The 16,847-nt window shown below is 35.6% G+C and overlaps 1 protein-coding gene across 1 annotated transcript in view; it reads left to right on the forward strand.

Annotated features, from left to right (window-relative positions):
• Positions 1–16,085: 16,085 nt before the first annotated feature.
• Positions 16,086–16,847, forward strand: part of IQCM (IQ motif containing M) — a 454,074-nt gene continuing 453,312 nt past the window's right edge. The window contains exon 1 of the mRNA XM_019441304.2: positions 16,086–16,330. The gene's annotated coding sequence lies outside the window, so the exon portion shown is untranslated. The remainder of the gene's footprint in view (positions 16,331–16,847) is intronic.

Here is a 16,847-nt window from a genome sequence, read left to right on the forward strand (position 1 = left end):
AATGTATATCAAGTTAATGCTGTGTGTCAGGCACTGAGCAAACACATTAACATGTGGACTCATTCAATACTCACACTAACTCTATGAAATAAGGACTTTTAAAATCATGTTTTAAAGATAAGGAAATCAAAACATACAGAGATTAAGGTACTCAGTTTTTCGTAGGCAGACTGGGACTTCAGAGATTTTGCTCTTAAATCTATTAATAGGTCAAACAAGGTTATTGTTTTGTAAGTATGCCAGTATTATTTTATTTTGATTTCATTACTCATTCTGATACATTTGGAAACTTCTCTGTTACCATTCCAGTTATTCATATTGCCTTTTGAGATCTAGTCTGCAGTTTTTTTTGCTTATGGGCTTGACATTTCTATCCTGCACCTTTAAATTTAAATAAAAATCCTGATTGCCCATTTTGCATTTGATGCTTAGCCTGTAGTCATTAATATTTATATAAGGCTTACAAAACCCTATCTGTTTATGGATGGAGTATAAAAGATCTAATGACTTTGAAGAACACTTAAGAGCAGTATCCAAGTATTTGGGGATAAGTGCTTTTGGAAGCACTCAACAAAACTATAGTGGAAGATGCAGAGACAAGATTACTTCTCTTTGCAAAAAAGGACCAAAGACAAAAGACCATCCTGGGAACTTGAGGTTTTTTCTTTTCAAGTATGCACGTGCCAGCTGAGAAAGCTGGAACAGATCAAATAGAAGGGTGTAATTCCAGGGGCATAACTGACATCCTTTGTGAAAATCTTTGGTCTTTCACCAAAGTATCGTGGCTCCAAATCTGACGTCTGGTGAATCTTACAGACACAATGATATCATTAAGCAAGCAGGCACTAGAAATCATCAGGAAATAATTTTTATATGCAATAAGATATATATTCTTTTGAACATAGTATTTTAACTTAATAAAAAAATTACCATACACTCTGAAGTGTATCTAAAAGAAATAGTTGTTCTATTTAGAGTTAGTGAATTTGCAGGGTACTCATAAGAATGTCAGAAGAAAACTTACTTCATGGTAGTTATTTTTTTAACTGCAGAAAAGTTTAAACAAAGGCCTCAAGGAATACAACAAACCATGTTATTTTTGTGCCAAACATTCTTGGTTTTAGCCTTTAAGTAGTATGTCTGTTTTCCAGTAAAAACAAAAACTAAAGCCCAGAATATAGAACCCTGCTTAAGGCTTTGTAATAGATCAGGACAGAGGTGCTGACCGAATCTAAGTTTCCTGAATGTTTTTCAACTCCTTATACAACTGGATTAAACAAATAGCTGATAGAGAAAATTAAGTCATTTTGGGCAGAAGTTTCTGGCAGTCCCTCCCCCCCACTTAAAAAAAATTCAATTAGAATAAATCAATAACATTATGGAAGTTTGCTGAGCATTATAACTGTTTCAGTTTTTGAATATATACTGAAACTGTATTATCCTGTTCTCTTTATAGCCTAAATATATTTCATTGCAGAAATTGACATTAGATAAAGAAGTCACTTTGCCCACTGTTATTAGGTCACTAATATGAATACAACTCTTGTGAACATCAAAATAATCAGAGAATGTGAGAGATGAAGGGGACTTTAGAAACCATCTACTGTGCAAAGTTCCTTAGCTTCAACAATAGGAGCATTTTGGACTGGATGTTTTTCGGTTTGGGGAGATATAAGTCTTGTGCACAATGGGGAGTTTACCAGTACCCCCAGTCTCTATCCACTAAATGCAGATAATTCATTCACCAGTTTCAGCTGTGACAATCAACAATTTCTCAATATTGCCAGTGCTACCTGGGGGCAGGGGAGTGTTAGTGGTGCAAAATTACCCTCAGTTGAGAACCACTGATCTAGTGCAATCTCTTCATTGTAAAATGTTAGTGTTGTACTGATGTTTTCTGAATTAAGAAACGTTTCCTTATTTACCTAGTTAATATTATAGCCAAGTCTAGTGTGTCAGAGGTAAGAGAAAAAGAATGTCATTATGGATATAACTTAAAGCCTGACATTAAATAAAATTGACAGATGTAAAACTTCTATTGAGTAAGTTTCTTCTTGCTTTTATGGTACTTTCTGTTATGTTTAGTTCTTTATCTAGGGCCTTGAGATTTTGCTATAGATCAGTGGTATGCAAAGTCACTGAACTTTAAATTTAGTGTTAAATTTAGCTGTTAAATTTAACTGATTTTTTTTTTTTTTTTGGCAAGACTTTCTCAGAAGCAATGTGTGGATTTACACTCTAGTGCAAGCTGCTATCTCCTCACTATACTATAACACAGTTCACAGGCAAGTGCAAGTCTGTGGTCCCTTTTGGTAGTGCTAATATAGATGATTAGGCCTTTAGGGGGCTCCCTATCCTGGCCCCCATTTCTTACCTTGGAGCTCTCTTTTCTGCCTGGCATATTCACAAAGCAAATCACATTATTAACTATACTAAATTTATTACATGTAAATAATTCTTTGTTAGTTCTCTAAAAATTTTATTTGCATCTTTATAAGAATGTGTAGTAAGAGAGGTTTTGAGACAGGTAAGTATCTTAATGGCATCACTGATTCTTTCAGACATTGATAAATTCTATAAATACATACATCTATATATCTATATTTGTATCTATGTCTGTGTCTATGTCTGTATCTCTCTATATATCATCTATATCTATCTATATCTATCAGAGAGAGAGAGAGAGAGAGAGAGAATGAGAAGGGAGGTAGGCAGGTAAAAGGGGTGGGGGTATTTCCAGCAAGAATGTTTAGGTGGAGAGAAGCATGCTTACAGATTCCAAGGCAGGAAGGAGCATGGTACCTTCCAGAATGGGAAGAAGTTTACTGAAGCTAAAGCTAGAGTTCAAGGGAGAAATGAGACCTTGAAAAAGTAACAAAAGGCAGATGGTAGGGAGCTTGTAAGCTGAATTAAGTAGTTTGGGTTTTATCGCAAGGACAGCGGAAAGCCAGGGATGATTTAGTAGAGATTTAACAGAGAGTATCTATCAGAAACCATTTCCAATGATCCAAAGTTTTCCAGTTTTTTTTTATTGCTTTCATCATAGAACTGGTCTTAAAAGTGACCTAGAGAAGAACTAAATCATAATTATAAGAATATCAAAGAAATGTCATTTTCTAACTGTGTGAGTGTTTGTGGAATGATGCCAAACTAAACGGAGCGATCAACATCAGATCACAATTTCACACAGATATGAGGATATTTGGTTCAGAACCTAACAGCCAGGAAAAAGGTCTAGGAATATGACCAGATCTTCTAGGTAAGAGAGAAAAGCAACAGTTTCTAAATTCAACTTAGAAAACTGATGGCCACAATAACTTCTATTAGCTTTGAATAAATAACCTTAGCCCTAACTAGAGCATGCACATTTGGAAAACAGTCACAGTTTTGGAGAAATCTGCTGTCAGTTCAATTTTTGTTCTGCTGATGGAACAATCTGTTCCTGTTATGGTGCCCTGCTACCTCGATGAAATAGAGAGATTGCAAGCTGTACAATTGGGAAACCAACAAAGTCAAGCTGTCCTGACTTTTCTGGTTTAGCCTTTGAATTGTCAACTTAGATATAAACTGGGACATGTTTAACACAGGAGGAGGCCCATATTGCTAACCCCCAAATGTAGAATGCTTATTACTTTTTCCAGATTTAATTAAACATATGATTGTTCTATGCAATATTAGGGGGTGTGGCCAATGAATCAGAGGATGACTAAAATAATCATGGTGCTCTTTGATGTAAAACCAGAGTTTATATAACAGTGGGGTCTGGAAATAACTTCTGTCATTTTTCAGTTTTAAAGAGTAAGTCTGACTTCTTACTGTACTTCATGTAGATGACCAAGAAAATGAGAACATTAATAGTAAGTTCTAGTTAGTAGTTTTCCCTGAAGCTACTGGAAAAAATTATTTTCATATCATGAACTAATAAACAGGAACCTAGTATGTTATGTATGCTGTCTCTCAGACTTTGAAATGCAGGAAGTATTTTATTATATGTTAGAAAAAAATATCATTTTCAGGATTATTTTGGGACATATATGGGGTAAAAGTACCACTCAAAATGTTTTAAAATTAGTTGTTAAATATTTGACACAGTATTTTGAGATTCTTAGTTAAATGCAAAGGACTTCTGTGAGTTTTTGCTTTAAGATATCAAATTCTTTTCTTTTCTTTTTTTAAATTTTTAACGTTTATTTATTTTTGGGAGAGAGAGACAAAGTGCAAGTGAGGGAAAGGCAGAGAGAGGGAGACACAGAATCCGAAGCAGGCTCCAGGCTCTGAACTGTCAGCACAGAGCCTGATGTGGGGCTCGAACTCACGAACTTTGAGATCATGACCAGAGCCCAAGTCGGATGCTCAATCGACTGAGCCACACAGGCGCCCCTCAAATTCTTTTCAAATGAGGGTTTGGGGAAAATTATTTTGGTCATGTTGGCTTTAGTAATAATTCAGTTCATTCATTGTGTTTTATTTCCTGCCTTTTTAAATACTAATTTTGATTCTGAGGAAATTAAGAAAGTCAATGTGTGATAAAGACATTATTTTCTTTTACTCAAAAAAAAATCTTAGTAATTTTCAACTCAGTTTTGTATCACAATTATGGGGTTACATTAAAAAGGATTTTTTAGGGGTGGTGCCTGGGTAGTTCAGTTGGTGGAGTGTCTGACTCTTGATTTTGGCTCAGGGCATGATCCCAGGGTCCTTGGGCTCCGTGGTGAGCATGCAACCTGCTTAAGATTCTCTCTCTCTCCTTCTACCCCTCTCCCCTGCTCTTGCATGCTCTCTCTCTCTCTCAAAAAAAAAAAAAAAAGATCTTTCAAACCTGTATATTTTGTTTTTCTTTTTTAATTAATTTTTTTTTTTTTTTTTTTTTTTTTTTAAGTAGGCTCCATTCCCAGCTTGGAGCCCAATGCGGGGCTTGAACTCATGACCCTGAGATCAAGACCTGAGCTGAGATCAAGAGTCGGATGCTTAACCGACTGAGCCACCCAGGCGCCCCTGTTTTCCTTTTTTTGTGGAGGTTAGAGGGTGATTGTTAGGCTACATTTGGAACTTTGAGCAATATTGTTATTCTGTCTACATGATTCTTGAACATAATAGGAGAAATTTCTTTACTGGGAACAGAACAAAGATGTAAGTATAAAAATTGCAGAGTGAAAATGTCATAATGCCATACTGAAAAACTAGTAATTCCTACTAGTTTTTAAGCAGGAGTGGAGGGATTGGCTACGGTAGAGACATGTCGATCAAGAATGACTGATGGCTTGGAAGAGAGCACTGGGGATGTCAGACTTTTTTGGTGGGCAGTGGGTGTCTACAACTAGCTACATTTTCTGAGGAAAGAGGAATGGAAATGAAGGGGATTTGATTTACTGTTCATGTTTATTCACTCTCACCTCAGTGGCTACTCTCCATATCTTTCCAGCCGTTTGCTTTTAAGAGGAAAATTTCTAATTATTTTTTGGTTCCATCACAGTGATGCACACTAAATATGAATAGTTTAGGTGGACTGATAGTAGTTAGGGAATCCAGTAAATAGTTTTCCCCAAACTGAGATATTTGAACAGTCTTCTTTTGATTTCCACTATTGCAGTTAATTAATAATATTGATTCTCAGACTCGATCATTATTAAGCATTTCTCCATATAGTTAAATCTAAATGCTTTTTAAAATTCTTGTTTATGATTTACTAAAGATTTTTTTGTTTAGATTTTTAAATTTATTGTTTTAAGTAATCTTTACACCCAACGTGGGGCTCAAACTCACCACTCTGAGATCCAGGTTTGCTTGCTCTTCTGACTGAGCCAGCCAGGTGCCCCACCCACAATAAAGATTTTCACATATTTTTTCCTTCTCTTTCTGTTCCTTCCAATTTCTCAAGCTTCTCACCATTTGTAATGTGTAGTATATGTAGTGAGTGCTGAACTAACCACTTCTGTGTTTGAACATGATTTTTACCCTTTTAGACCCTTTTTTACTCATCTGGAAATGAAGGAGTTGGACTAAAGCAGTGTATCTCAGTGGCGATTATCATAAATCAGGTTCTGTGCAAACAGATTCGGAGGGGGAGACTTGAATGCACAAGCTTTACTTGTAGATGCTTACAAGAAATGCTCCTGGTCTGAAGTTAGGAGGGCAGGATGGGGCACAGGGAGAAGCTGAGTTGCAGTAGGATAGCAACTGATGTCTCAGCCAATCCTACAGGGAGCCATGGAGAAAGGAAAGCCCTATGGAATTGTCCCAAGTGGAAGTAGAGGAGTCAGGCCTTTGCAGCTTTTACCAGATACCACCTATGGGTTCCTTCTGGGAGGTGCAGTAATCTGGAGCAATGCTCGGTGAGGGGCATAGCTGTGAACCATAAACAAACAATATTCCTAGCCCCTGGGGCATTGGCCTTGAAAAGAGGTTCAGGGCAGAATATCTACTTCTACTACTAGTACTTTGGGCAGAACGATTCCTTGTTATGTGGAAATAGCCCAAGCATTGCAGCTGTGTAACATCCCTGGCCCTACCCACCAGGACTATAAAATACTTGCCATATTTCCAAACAACCCCTGGGACCCTGGTTGAGAATTATAGGAGATCACTAGGCTAAAGCTTTGCTCAGTCTACAGAGGATCTAATGATGTTGTTTCTGGACGAGTGAGTGTATTTGGGATGAGAGTACCACCTGATCAAAGTTAGAAAAGATTTGGCAAAAGATTGAGTGTCCTAGGACTCAAATAATGTTGTGCTGAGCCTAGTTGAATATAAATAGTTCTGGGGAATTACTGGCTCAAAGGGCATGAAGATTTTAAAGAATGTTGTTATGTGTTACTCTGTGGAGTGGTTGGGCCAATTTCTATTCCTCCTAGCAATCTAGTGATCATATGCTTTTACTATTTTCTCTCTATTAACTACTTGGATCTCTGTAAATTTCATTGATATTGTGGACAGAGTCTGGGAAGATAGGTAAGGAAATGGGGCTTGTGTACCACAAGCTATGCTACTGTGTGTGCTTTTATCCAGGTTTCACTAATGCTTAAAAGAACCCCTCTGGAAACATGAGGAGAGCCAGGCAGAAGGGAGTGGGAGAATTGCTGGGCACCTTATCTACAATTAATGTTTAAGAAAAACCAGAAGGCTTAAAAGAGATAAAGATTTATGGGTAAGAAAATGGACATATTTTAAATATTCACTATACAATTCAATCTTTCTTGATGGTAACCCTTTATTAGATCAGTTTAGTTTAGATTAGTTTAGATTAGTTCAACTCTGTCTTTTTAATATCTATTAACAGTTCAAAAAGAAATATCTGTAGTTAGCCTAGTCTTGTTCCCAAGAGGCCAGCTGGTGCTGGGTTTGGCAGCTTCTTTGGAGAAAGACTCAATGGGTGTGGAGACTAAAATAACAAATTTGTTTTGAATACTTAGTGATTCCAGAACATGATTTGAGACTTGAAAAATTAATTGCAGAAGTATCCAACTAATATCTGTGAACAGAAAAATCTGCTGTCTTCCACATTTACACAAAATTCTTGATGTGGTCAATTTCAAGATCCTTTATTTTCTTCCTGTTTATTTTCATTTTCTGTAATTACAGTTCATACACTAATTAAATTGTCATCGTATTGTAGTGTGTCAGTAGATAATGATGCTTTTCTACGTTGATAGAACATGAGTCAGCCAATCAACAACATATGTTGGACCCCTAACGTTGAGTTACCCATGTCACTTGAAAAACGATTTGATGTGTGAAGAGACTTATATTTGACTTTGGAAAGACTAAAGTTATAATGGTGAAATCAAGACTGTGTATTAGCTGTGTCCCTTGGTTTTACATTTTTAGAAGTGACTAATCAATTATCCTAAGTATGAAAAAATGCTAGGAAGTTTGGTGTATTTTGCTATAACAGCAAAAAAACACAACAACAGTATTCCATAAAAAGATTGGTTTTCTGTAATTAATGTTTATGGGTCTATTAAAATAGGTTGATATTTTAATCTAGATTCTTTCATTGTAAGAAATGCAAATAATTACTACAAGGGAAAAACACATTTATTAAAGAAAAGTCAGGAACTATGGAAACAAAAGGAAGAAAACAAAAATACTCATAATTCAACCATTTTTAAACAACTATGTTTATATAAACCTTGGTTTAAATTCTTCCAAGCTCTTTTCTTCTTTTTTGGTTACACCATTCCAGACTTAAAAAAAATACATTTAGATACGTATAAAATGTATTATTAATAATTATTTCCTAGCCTACTTTAATCAAGTGATAGTATATCATGAACAACTTTATAAATTTGATCTACTTTATTTTTCTAAACAAATGAATAACACTTCATACTATGGAAACACTATAATTTGACAAATAAATTGAGGGACATTTATGTTGTTTTAAATATGCTGTTATTTGGCACAGCATGATGACTATAATTAACAATACTGTATTACATACTTGAAAGTTTTTAAAAGGATAGATCCTAAAGGTTGTCAACACACACACACACACACACACACACACACACACACACACAGAATTGTAATTATGTGAAGGAATGGAGATGGAGATGTTAACTAACTTTATTGTGGTAATTATTTTGCAATATATACATGTATCTGCTCATCATACTGAACATCTCAAACTTACATATGTGATATGTCAATATCTCAACAAAGCTGGGAACAAAATAAATTAAATTTAAAAAGCCATTGTTTTAAGTAATTCTTCATTAATATCTTTGTGTATAATTCATTGAATACTTGTTAGGTTAGCTTCTTAGAAACATTCCTAGCAGAATTGCCAAGTTTGAAGGCATGTACATTTTAAATTTGATACAGATTGCCAGATTTCTTTTCAGGATGGTTGTACCAATATACATGCCTATTTATCGGTACCTAACCTCCCCCACCAACACTGCACATTAACAATCATATTGATTTTTTGCAGATAGGTAATTATCAGATTGTTGTCTTAATCATTATATTTTAATAATTTGTGAGATCAAATTTCTTACAGTTATTGGTCATTTGCTTTTCTTGTATGAATTGTCTCTATGTCTTTTAATTTTTAAAAACTATAGTGTTCATCTTTTTAAATTGATTTAAATGTACACTGTTGATTAAAGATATTAACCTCTTGTCATGTCTACTACAAATATTTTTCCCAATAACTTCTATTTGACTTTGCATTTTGTTTATGCTATTTTTTTCTTGAACAGAAATTATAGTTTTTACATGTAAAATCTTTTCATATTTTCCCTTATGATTTCTCAGTTTCAGTTCATGCTTATAAAGAACAGTCTCAAGATAAAAATATTATAGTTTTTATAAAAAATTTTTTTAAAGATTTTATTTTTAAGTAATCTCTAAACTCAATGTGGGGCCTGGATCCACAACCCCGAGATCAAGAGTGACATGCTCCACCAACTGAGCCAGCCAGGTACCCCAATATTGTAGTTTCAAAAATATTCTATTGGATTTTACAGATAAAACTTACTGCTTCTGGAATTTATTTTTGTGTATTGTGGTATAAAGTAGTATTACTTTTTTTACTAAATAAAGGGTAATTGTCCCAATTATATTTGTTTTATAATTCATTCTTTCCCACTTATTTGAAATTAGCCTTTTATCTTCTACTTAGTTCCCCACTGTGTGTAGATATATCTGGATTTTCTCTTCTCCACTAATATATATGATTACAGTAGAATAAGGGAAGGTGTCATAACTTCCATCTCCTATGAGAATGAGTCTTATCATTAAGGATATTTGTTGTTGTGTTTATTTAAAAATGTTTTGATACTGTTGAAGGAATTTCTATCTTTAGTTTACTAAAGGCTTTAAGTAATATATCATTGTGGGTGTCAGTTTTTTTCAAATGCATTTTTCAGGATCTATTGAAATGACCCAATTGTTGTTCTTACTTAGTCTCACAATGTATCAATTTTTATCAATAGATAGCCTACTGTTGAGCTTTTCTTGCACTCTTAGTATAAAGACTGCATGTTTTTGATGTTATTTGTAAGTAAGCCACTGGATATGAATTTTTAATATTTTACATAGGAGGCCTGCATTTATATTCCTAAACAAAACTGACCAGGTTTTGATACTAATGTATGCCTGACTCAGAAAATAAACTTACATACCTTTTTTCTTTTTTTTTCTTCTATGCTCTGGAATTTTTAAAATGATATCTTAATTATATTGAACTAATTAATATAAGAAAGCACTGATCTGGCAGTTTTTTGAGGCCAGCTCTGCGACAACTTCCTCATTTTTCCCCCCATGGTTTTAGTTTAGTGTTTTCTTTTCCCTCTCCTTTATGAAATCAATTTTAGTAGCATGCATTTTCCTATAAGAATATCCCCAGGTTTTCAAATTTTTAGCATGATATTGTTCAAAGTAGTCTCTTACATTCTTTTCAAAATCTTTGTGTTTCTAGTTCCTTCCCTTCCTGGGTCAGCAGACAGCATGTTAATACGTGAGAGTGTGGACTTAGGGGCCACACTGCCTGGATTTGAATCCTAGCTTCACTGTTAACAAGCTGTGTGACCTTGGGTAAATGACATTATTTCTCCTGCCTCTCCAACTATGAAATGGAGAAAGAAGTGGTTCCTACCTATTGGATTGTGGTGAGGAAAAAATGAGGCAATATATGTGAGAAGTGCTTAGAACAGTGACTAGCATTTATAAACACTCTATAAATGTTTGTATTATTATTATTACTCATCCTTAATTTTGTGGATATTCCTTTCCTCCCTTAAAAATATTAGGCTAGTTGGTGGTTTATCTGTTACATTTGTTTTGTCTTATTGTCTTCCATTTAACCCCCTGCCCTGATTTCCTCTCATTTTTGTCCTTTTACCATATATATACCTTTATAAATTACCTCAAATGTAATAAAGCACCTGATAAACATGGTTTAAAATGCTTAAAAATTTGATAATAAATACTTCATTGCATTTGAGGACATTTATAAAGATACAAATGGAATATCTTTGCAGCAGGTATAAACAAACAAAATGTATACTTAGGAAATCATAGGTGCCATAGATGCCTATATTCTCTTCCAGAATCCCGATACCAGGGTTCAGACTGTGAGGGAATCCTCTGGCTGGACAATTTTAAGGAGGTCGAGTTCTCCTGGAACTGACAGTCTGTCCATCTCCTGTCCCTTCTGCCAAGTCTGCCACTGCTGTTGAATAGCACGTAGGGGTGCTTTGTGTGCCTAGAGGAGAGAGTCTACAGGCCACTCAGCAGGAGGCCAAGGTGAGGCAAGACCAGAGGAAGCCTTCTGATAGGACTCTTATCCTGGTGCATTCTCTCCATCTTGACTTTGTGCAAACTGGGAGGCATTAGGCTTGGACTCTGATGGCATTTGCAGTGATCCTGAGGACAGAACTTGGTCATCAGACCCATAGAGCTCTGTGTCTGTTTTCCTCCTTCCACTCCAATGCCTGTATTGTGCCAGTCTCCCTCAAATTTGTCCCAATAGAATTGCCTGTCCGAGGGCTTGCCAATTTTGAGAAGGCCTTCCTTCTCCAGGAAAGATTCTTTGTTAGAGCAATAGAAAAGAACTCCATGTTCTATTTTATTGCCATAATACAGAAATTGGAGGATTACGAAAGAAGCCAAAATGATTCCCTTTTTTATCTGCTAGTCAACGCAATGGTAAGTAGTATATGTACACTGACCATATTGGGCCTGGACTTTGATGTCATTTGCAGTGATATTGAGTCATGCAGAGCAGTGTGCCTTCCTCTGGGACAGGGTAGATGATCGTGGGGGTTTTCTTTCCTTTCTTGCTAACTTTCTGCAGACCCTACCGGGCTACCCTACCAAGGAATGGGGGTATTTGGCAAAGTAGGAGTTAATTGTCTCATAAAAAACTTGCCTTGCAAGCAGAAATTATGGTCTCAGGGGACATCTAGACACAAATTTCTTACCTTATTAGGGACACTGTAGAATGTGAGTGGAGACAGTGAGGCAGAGAAAGAGAAAAACAACAATAACAATGTAAGGATGTGTTATTAAGGTTGCTGCTATAGGCAGTGAGGGCACTGTTCTATCTGAACCTCTGAGAAGTGTGCAGAGTGTTTCTCAGAATTGTCTGCCCTAAGAACAGGAGACTAGAGCAGAATCCATGGGCTTCCTTTACCCACTCGTTGAGAGTTGGCCTCTGAGGTGTTGACTCTTCTCCACTCCTCAATATGTCTGAATCCCCCTGTTCAGGGCAAAGTTTCTGGATGCTTTCACTTTCTGATTTTGCCTTTGGTTTTCTAATTCATACCTGAGCGTATTTAGTTCCTAATTTCTGTGCTTTGTCTGCTGTTTCCAGACCTTGTGTTTGTACTCCCTGCTAATGTCAAAATTGGCTTCTTCAGTTTTAATTCTTTACACTCCCAGATATTGTATGGGAAAAAAAAAACAAAACCAAAAACCATCTATGATGTTGTGTTGGTGTTGTATACTTGCTTTGGCCATCCTACTCATTCAAGCTTGACTTTCCTAGAACCCAGTCCTGCTGTTCATATTTGCTTCCTTGCTGAAACTTTTGTCCTCTCCCAAACCTCTGCTTGGAAAACTGGATACTAGCCTAGTAAGGAAAGGTAAGGTGCTAAAGGGAAGATGTGTCTGTAAGAATGGTTAACCCTGGCTTGCAAGCTCTTAAGGGATACCTTGACGGGAAGCCAGCATTCAGGACTCATTATGGATAGAACTCACTCTGTGCCCATTGATGCTTACTCTTGGGCTTGCTTTTGTTTCTAGTACATCTCTAGGTTCCATGCCTCCAATTTTCTGCCTGTAACCTGTGTAAATTCTTAAATTTCTTTGACCTTTAGTTCCTGCAGCTATAAAATGAGAATACTAATAGATAATTATAGAACCACCTTAATTGGATTATTGTGTCTGGCATATTAGCTGCTAGTGTTAGAATCTTGAGTTTTCCAATGGACTCATTTCCCACCCAGCAATCAGAAAAGGTCCATAGTGGTTGTTCTCTGGAATTTCATTAAACTCAGGGCCAGAAAGGTGTGTGGCACCCAATATGCTCGCTTCTGCCCACCTTTTGTCTTTGTTCTTTGTCTTCTGACATAGAAATGCATAATAATAACTTTGACTTTGTCAGACAGTTAATAACACCATACACTTTCTCATATATGTTTCCGACTGTTTACATATATTGGCTCATATAATCTTTCTGGAAGTTAGATTTTATAAACTCTATTTTATAGCTTAAAACCAAAACCCAACTCAAAATTAAAACAAACAAAACAAAAAAATAACAGCAAAACCCAGAGGCTGTGAGTGATTACAAGCTAGCCTAAAGTTTTACATCCAAGAAGAATTCCAATCAGGATTCCAATTCAGGCTTTTAGTTTTTTTTTTTTTTAAGTATATTTATTTATTTTTGAGAGAGATAAAGGGAGGGAGAGAGAGAGAGAGAGAAAGAGAGAGAAAGCGCACAAGTGGGGAAGGTCAGAGAGAGAGGGAGAGAGAGAATCCGAAGTGGGCTCTGTGCTACTCACAGATCTCGCAAACCATGAGATTAGGACCTGAGCTGAAATCAAGAGTCAGTGCTGAGCTACTCAGGTGCCCCCAGGTTTTCAGTTTTAAGCAATTCTTCAAATAGTGTGCTTCTTCACTATTTTATCCTCTGGATATTTGGTCTGTTGTCCTAAGACAAAAAAACAAAACAAAACAAAACAAAACAAAACCCCTCTGTTTAAATATTTTAAAAAACCTCATCATTTCTATTCTCCATTATTCTAAGCTTGGAAGCCAAGGGGAAAGTTCGGTAAATATATTACCTTGACTTGTTGCCCATTGTGGTAGCACCTTATTCCCTGTTTCCTCCATCTTGTGTTCTTGAAGGGATTTGCTATACTTTTGATTAATCTCTGAAAAGCCTAGAAAGATATCAGCATCTCTTAACCACTTTCTCCATCTTGGAAACATTTGTGGCAGCTAGGCCTTTCTCCACTAGTGGAGATCAAAATAAAACTACTTATAGAATGGAATGCTTGGGAACTTTTCTGTCTTTATTTCAACCTTGGTGACATTCCTGCTTGCTTTATTACCAGTTGGGTGTGAGGAAGTCAACTAAAAGAAATGACCAGATATAAGAGATATAGTAATTGCTGAAATGTGCAAGTTTGGAGGCTTCTGCATTTGGACCAACTCAAACTTCTATTTAGCTTTTCATTTTCAGAAAAATTCCAAGGCGTTTAAGTCCTGCTTTTCTTCCATTTTTTTTTTTATCTACTGTTCTATTTTTCAAGTATCAGGTGTTTATAGTTTCTATACTGAGTTCTAATATAAAAAAAAAAATCAGATGGAAACATGCATGTTCTTCATTCAGAAGTCCAAAAATTCTGAAATCTTTTTTAGAGTGTGCCCACTGTGACATAATAGTGAAAAGTTACAAGTCAGTGTTGTTGGTGAATTATGACCAAGGTCATGGAAAACACATTGCTTTTTCTAGTGGTTGCATGATTATCAGGCCTCTGATGATAAATCTGCATCCACTGGAAATGCAGTTAACTTACCTTGGTGATTTTGATTTATTAGCCTTGCAGTGGACAAGGTTGCCCATTTGTTAGTGCTTGTTTTATATTTGAATAGCTTGGAAGCATATAAATTTGAGGCAAAGCTTAAATTTGTCTAGTATTTCATATGTTATAGAAAGCATCTGATCAGAGGACTTCAACTTCTGTTATTTTGATTGTGGTACTATTCAGTTTTTAATATAGTGAGCACATTTGATTTGCATTTTAGAGCATCTCTCTTTGTGATCAATGCTGGAGTTTCTAAGAACTGTCAGAACTATAATAAAAACATGAAAATTATAGATGAACAATCAACTTCTTTTGGAGGTTAAAAGTTAAATGTTTTAAAGGGAGGACATTGAAGAACTAGTGATTGGTAAAATGTATTCTACTTAAGCTTCTCTGTGAGCTTTTATTAAAAATTATACTTAATTTTAATTATACAGGGGAATCTTCTAGCATTGGTCTGGAAAGGCATAAAGAAGATTCTTGACTGAATGAAAGGGTTAGTGACTAGAATGAGAACTTAATGATACAGTCTTTGAGTGCTGAAATGTAGAATACATTTCAGAGTTAAATTGACCATATAAGGAATTATATCCCAGCCTGAGTTCTCTTTTCTCCTTCCTTATTACAGGTTGAGGCATAGCATCTGAGGTTTTTATTGCAAGCTGAGGCCTAGCACCTAATAGGAGATTTTGAGTGTTAGTCCTTGTAGCTGGGTTTCTCAGCTTCCACAGAATAGTCATTTTGGGCAGGGTAATTGTGGGTGGCCAGGGGAGTTGTTCTGGGCATTGTAGTTATCTAGATGCTGGTGGCACTACACTCAGTTGTAATAACTGAAATTGTCTCCAGCCATTGCTAAATGTTCTCTCACCCTGGGGGTAAAAATCACCCTTGACTGAAGACCACTGATGGATGTTCATGATGCAGGAGAGAAGAATGACCCATGAGAAGGTATCTATCTCGAATCCATCAGTGTGTGTATGAAAATAAGATGCAAATCATAGTATTTAAACCATTTGCTATTAAGTGCAGTCAGGCTGAGCTAACGCTTATAAGTTTAAGCCAGTGAGAGATAATTTCAGTGTTATTTCAATATTCTAGATCTGGCAACTGTGCAACATTTGATAGTTTTGCGTTTGATGTTGTATTTGAATAGAACATTGAGAATGATCAAGTTTTTTGATGTAATTTAATACTTGACATTTATAAATACTGAAGTTTTAATCATCATGGATAATTGTAACTTTATACTTACATGATAAATATTTTAAGAAATGAAAAATAAGAAATGTTCATCTTTCAGTCAACTTTTATTGATTCTTCTAAATCTTACATGCTGGAAGTGGATTCTTCCTTTTGTGAGGTATTTTACTGTTTTCTGTGGTCAGATTTGGTATTCTCCACAAAGGAGGTTAGCCTGAATTCTTGCCTAGAATAGAAAGGCTCACCTTGTTATAAGTAGTTCTATAGTAACAGCCAATTATCATCTAGTAGATTACAAGGAAATATTCTGATTCTAGAATTCTTTGGGTGTCTAATGAAGGCAGACATATGTGAGAAGTAGGAAATAATCACAGGGTTGTCAGGGGTCTAGAAAATGAATTCAATTATTTATGACTTATTTGGAATTGGTTTTAAAAATTTTAAACAAAAATTTTAAAGGTGGATAATTATAGATTAAAAAAAGAATAAAGGAAGAATACAGGGATTAGGTACTATCAAGCTGCTGAGCTCATTATAACTTTGGGGCAGTGAATTTGTTTCTAGAAGTTTCATTGGAGCTAAGGCAAGAGGTAAGTAGTTAAGCAGTATCGATTGGGTTAAGTAGTATTCATTATCTGTTTTTTTTAAAAAAGCGTTTAAAGGCAGTTTTTTTTGGTCACAAAGTTTGTCCAGAGAAACACGTTTTATTGTAGGATTTGACAAAATTATATTGATAAAGTTTTTTTGTTTAGAGATGTTAAGATATATAGTCAACAATGTTTGCTGTTTTATAAGATGGAAACATGTTGTCTGTTAGCTCTCAGAGTTTTGAGCCTTATAGGATGGAAAGCCTTCCCTTCTGTAGGCCTCAGAAGGAAGAATTCTAAGTGGAGGTTACTAATTTACCACATCGTGTGTAAAGACAATTAAGGCCTCGGGCCAGTGTCTGATTTTACATAGTATTGCAACTTCATGCTAACTCAATTATAAACTATATAATTGTAACTTTGTGAGTTGACTCACATATTTGAGATACATAATTTTTTTCACTTAAAAGTTGAATAATTTTGCCAAATTAAATACATTTAGTATTCAGTACATAATGCT

Source organism: Panthera pardus, unplaced genomic scaffold (assembly GCF_024362965.1).
Source record: "Panthera pardus isolate Hobbes unplaced genomic scaffold, ASM2436296v1 HiC_scaffold_13, whole genome shotgun sequence".
Lineage (NCBI taxonomy): Eukaryota > Metazoa > Chordata > Mammalia > Carnivora > Felidae > Panthera > Panthera pardus.